Here is a 5,380-nt window from a genome sequence, read left to right on the forward strand (position 1 = left end):
ATAATTCTTTGAACTGATCTTTTGGTACAATGATTATTTTATATTTCAAAGAAAATTATGTATTAGTGTATCACTAATTTTACATTTAGTTAATCTTTCCTTATATTTATCAACTTTTAATTCAAATAGAATAATATAATATCATTAATATCATCCTCAGTTAACTTTTCCTTACAGTAGCTATTTTATATTTTAAAAAGAATAATATATCACTATGTAACATACAATATTACTAATATTAATAGTAAAGTAATAATAAAGATGATCTGACTTTACATTGATGGTCTTAAATATCAAAAAGAATAATATACCACTATGTCACACACATCATTAATATCACCTCAAGTTGATTTTCTCTTACAGTAATTACTTTACATCCTTCTTTTTTTGCAACAGTTATTCTAAATTTCAAGGAGAATAATATATTACTATCTTAAATTTTCCTTACAATAAAAATATTTCTAAAATTAACAGAAAATGTACAACGTTATTCTATCCATTTTCACATTTCATGCTCTTTCAGCAAATAACCTCACCAATCCTTTCCTACCTTAATCTACTACCTCTTCTTCCAATTCTAATATCCAAACTGCCAATATCCATCTAGCAACGCCAGAAACGTATCGGCTGACGTATCTACAACCAGCAAAACCCTGATTTACAAGCCCTTCGGCTTAAGTTTACTTTCGAACCACGCCACGCCGATTTCCCAATGAATAAAAGGTCACGAAACCTTTTCCACCCCGCAAAATGTATAACGGTCGCTTTAGAATCGCAGGAGCTTTCTTCTCGAAGCTCGTATAAAGTCGTGATTCCCGGCACGTATCCCTTCGGAGAGTTCGCGTCGAGCTTGTAAAGTCCTAATGACGACAGTCGACTATCAAAGGGGAAGAAGAGGAAAAAGAATCCGATTCAGGGGAGAGGGTGGACGCCGAACGAGTTTCGCATAATTTCTCAACAATGTGTCATTCATGGGAATAAGATTTTTAGCGACAGGAAATTTCAATATCTTCTCTCAACGGGTCATATTCCACGGGGAGTAACGCAGAATCGGGATTGAAGTTAGAACTTGGCTCGCGATCTTTTTTCTAAAGTATAATGCTTCCAGCATAGTACTTGCTATGGGAATATGAGAGAAAATGGAGATGTTTGCAAACTCCCTCTTGAAAGCGTGTACCCCTACTACTGCAGCATCGAGTTTCTTCCGGTTTTCTACTTGGTTAGGTGCATATGAAATGTCCATGCTCTTTCTTTTTCATTTTCCCTTGTGAGACTTTGATCGTGCAGGGATTCCATAGAACGTTGTGCATCTGATCGAACTTGCTGCGAACTGATTTCGTGTACTTTCTCCAACCAATATGCGATCTTTACTCCTTTGACAAGTGTTATTGGGATCCTAGAAAAATTTGTCGAATTTTGAAAAATTTCTCAAATATTGATTTTTATCTAAAACGATTGAATCTGTACATACTATTCAACTACTACCTAATTTCATTGTTTCGTGTCCATAGGAGCTATGAGTATTTTCAAAAAATTCTTTCTAACTTCTGGCAGATCTCCTGAACGTTGCTCCTTACAGATATTTTAATTTAAAATAGTCGATTCGATGATAAAATGGTCCTAGAAAATAAAAATTCATAAATGAAAATGCAAAGATATATTTTATAAAAATATAAAAATTTGATATTTTTTGTGTAAAGAAAAGTGATCAAAAAAATACCATTTACATTTTTCGAAACACGGAATAAGGAATGTAAACAAAAATGAAATGTAAATTTGTATGAAAATACGACGTGGAATATTTATTTTTCGTGGTGTATAAATCAACTTATTTGATATTTAAATATTTGAAAAGAACTAATAAATCGAATGTTAATACCAAATAAATAATAATTTAAAAAATATATATACCATCGAATTTGCCACTGATAAATGTTTTTAAATCCCATCTGTTTTATCCTTGTGCACGTGCGATGTAGACTGTATTGAAATTGAAGTATTAACTGAACAGTTATGTAACTTCCCTTTTACCTCCATTGCGCGAAGCCTCCTTTATACCACTTCCTTCTAATTATATCCTTTCTTCGTGAAACTAGGGCAAAAAGATTTAGATTCGTCATAATTTCAACTACCCCTATAATTTTTCATAATCGAGAAAAAAACTCCTTTCCTAATTCGTTTTTCATTCTTCATAATTTTATACATTCGTTCGATTAAATTCGAATAAATTTCCAGATTCAGATTGAAATCCCCCGAGGAAAGTTGCAGAATTAAAGTCACTATATTTAATAACGGGGGAAAGGTCAATGGGCTTTGTATAGAACTCTAATGAAGCAATCAAGGTCATCGTTTCGTTCATTTCTTGCAATCACTTTCAATTGTGCTCTGCATTTCGGCCACGAAGGCTTGCCTTTGTAAATATACGTCTTCATTGCGTATCCAAGATTATACATATGTATGCGCGAGGCCCCCCTCTCTAAAACCGACGAAGAACGCCGGGGTTGGCATTAAAATGTTGGCAAAAGCAGCTGAAGACCTTTTGTCCAAAATCGCATTTTTTCTGCACCATTTATACGATACCATAACGCTTTGTACCTCTTTTTCACGTAAAGAAAAGGTTAGCTATCAAAAATTACGAAAGAAGTTACATAACCTCAAATGTCGACGTCCGAATTAATATAGATTTTCTCTATACTTGATTCTCTATTACTACATCGATTGATCTCAGAATGAAATATTTTATTCTATTTTCTTATCACTTTGCTTGTATTAATAGTTAATATATCATAAAAATAACGATTCTTTCATAATAATTTATTAAAATGAAAAATTGTAATAAATTATATAGTTCTCTTGCTTGTCACGAGTAAATAAAATTCTAATTTTGGAAAATTAAATGTAGACGTAATATGTGTGACTAATTAAGAATAATATAACAATTTTGTATATGACACGGTAGCAAACAACATATTTTTGCCTTTTTGTTTTAATAAAAGAATATTTTGTAAAAGTCAATTGCAATTCCACCTGTTTCAAAAAGACTCGTCAGTTAATTTGCACTGTACTGACCCCTTTGCAACGATATTGATAACCTGCAAACTGTTATTTAGTTTCGTTACTACTAATAAAAAAATCGACAAGGTAGAACTGGCACATAAACGAATTCACAAACGTTTACGATCTTTTTCTTTTCCCAACAAAACTTTCGATTTGGAAAAGTTCGCTGCAGAAGCGAGCAGTTGCCGGTCAATCGTATCGAAAAATTTCCAGAGTTAGTAAAAGGTTAACTTTTAATTTACTGGGTGAAAATCGACTCTAATTGCAGCTGTTTCTACAGAAGCGTTATTTCATTTGCTTTCAACTTTTAATACGTTAACTGACATTCGACTCTCCTACATCTCTAAAAGCGAAGAAAAATTCGATTAAAAATTCCACGATCCGTTCATAACATAACCTAATCAACGAACGATTCGAGCACGACGTACGTGCATATAAAACTAACTCTCCGTTTACAAATCAGAATCCGTTTACTGCTTTCCTAACCAAACTCAAGAGACACTTTATCCATCAGAAAATAGGTACGACAATTACTTTCCTATACGAAAAGTCGCGAATTACATTTTCGGAAGATAAAAGAAAATCCGGGCGAAAATACAGGGGAAAAGCATTGGCGAGCATGAACGGTTCGATCAAATGCCATCGATTACATAAAAAAAGGATATACGAAGGGACATGACACGGTCGACGTAGTAAAAGAGGGAGAAGGAACGTTTTCGGTTCCCTCTCGGGAATTCGAGCGGAAGATCTCGTTAGGTAGGTTTCGCCCGTCCCTGCCGGCGGAGTTTCGCGAATGAAACGAAATGGCGCAAATTTTCGCGAGAGTGCACGTACCGTAGGAGGGTCTCTGGTAAACTGGCCGGCCAAGTACCACGCACTGGATACATCGTAGTCTGGCTTGAAAATGACAATACACGTCCCCCTTTCGGTTTAATTAAAGGCGTGCTTCGCCGAAATGCAGCTATTCCTGCACGCTTCGACCCATTCCCCCTCTCCTCTGCCACGCCGTATCCTTCTATTCGTTTCACGGCCATGCTACGGCACACGTCTCTATACGACCACGCGAAACGTACGTTGCTTAATGGAGCGCCGCGTCTGCCACCCTGTAATGGCACGACACTTTGCACTTGCACCACTGGGACGCTAAATAGCGCTATCGTCGAGGGTAGAGGTCTGCTAGCCAAATAGCTAGGTTGGTATTGGTGGTTAAAGGGAAGGACTGACCTGTCAGACGAATATCAAGTTAACCGACTGTGTATTGGTATATCTATGGTCGAGTGTTATGAGCACTCTGTCTTACGCCGCGTCCAGAAACAACAGATCGAACTAGCCTAACCTAATTGACAGATGGTTCCTTTCTCTGCACGATTGATCGCGCGTCATGTGTTTTCGATGGTACAAGGTCCATTCGCACGACACTGTTTACACATTTCGCGCGACGTCGATCGTGCATCGGAATGGAGGTTATACATTGGAACGTGGAAAAATTCGACCGGAGATGTAAGAAGAGCGGCTGTACTAATTTAGAATGAAAAATTTCTTCCGACGTCGTAGTTATTTAATTAATTTTAACGAAGCGGACGTTATTTAATTTCGTAACGGAGAAAGATTAAATTAAATGCCGCTGGTTAAATTAAGTATTTGAAGTGTTCCAGGGCTGAGCGGTGAAAAATGTGGACCAAGTGGCCGAGCGAATGTATTCGCTCTTTTCTTGTTGCGAGAATAACACGCGTGCAAGGAGAGAAATATTACATAGGGAAATCAATTATTAACCGACATTTAGGTAATGTAATGGAATTAATTATACGTCTAGAATTTCCCCTTTCGAACCTACTTTTAAACATCGTTCGTTTCGACGCGAATTTGTCCCTTTTTTAAGATCAAGCCGATTACGAAATAGCGAATTTTTCCAAATTATTCCAGCAATGATATAAAACTTTAATTAATTTAAAAGGATTTCTTCGTGCAGTAGGACGAAAGCCTACGAAACCTGGCAAGATCGTGGCATATAAGAGTGAAATGTAAGAGACCAGAGGAGAAAGTGAAAGAATGAGAGAATGCGGAGAGTAAGGCAAGGAAGCAGCCGAAGACCGAGAGGTAAAGAGAGAGGGCACGAACCACTTGGCTCCATTCAAAGGGGGGAATCACTGCCGCCGAGTCTGTGGGATACGGTGATGAGGTTATTCCGTCCTCCTTCCCTCAGGAAATGACGTCACATCTCGACGTAATAAACACAAATATAAGTGGTTCCTGTGCTGTGTTCCGACGGCAAAATAACGTAGGCCGACATGATCGAATCGCGTACGTCGGAAGAGGAAATTTG

The 5,380-nt window shown here is 37.0% G+C and overlaps 1 long non-coding RNA gene across 1 annotated transcript; it reads right to left on the reverse strand.

Annotated features, from left to right (window-relative positions):
• Positions 1 to 760: 760 nt before the first annotated feature.
• Positions 761 to 3,953, reverse strand: LOC108546422 (uncharacterized). The gene is made up of 4 exons (XR_001890132.1): positions 3,892 to 3,953; positions 1,912 to 2,092; positions 1,472 to 1,620; positions 761 to 1,396 (listed from the first exon to the last, which is right to left on the reverse strand). It is a non-coding gene; the product is annotated as an uncharacterized LOC108546422 (long non-coding RNA).
• Positions 3,954 to 5,380: the final 1,427 nt, after the last annotated feature.

Source organism: Eufriesea mexicana, unplaced genomic scaffold, assembly GCF_001483705.2.
Source record: "Eufriesea mexicana isolate 0111107269 unplaced genomic scaffold, ASM148370v2 scaffold710, whole genome shotgun sequence".
NCBI lineage: Eukaryota > Metazoa > Arthropoda > Insecta > Hymenoptera > Apidae > Eufriesea > Eufriesea mexicana.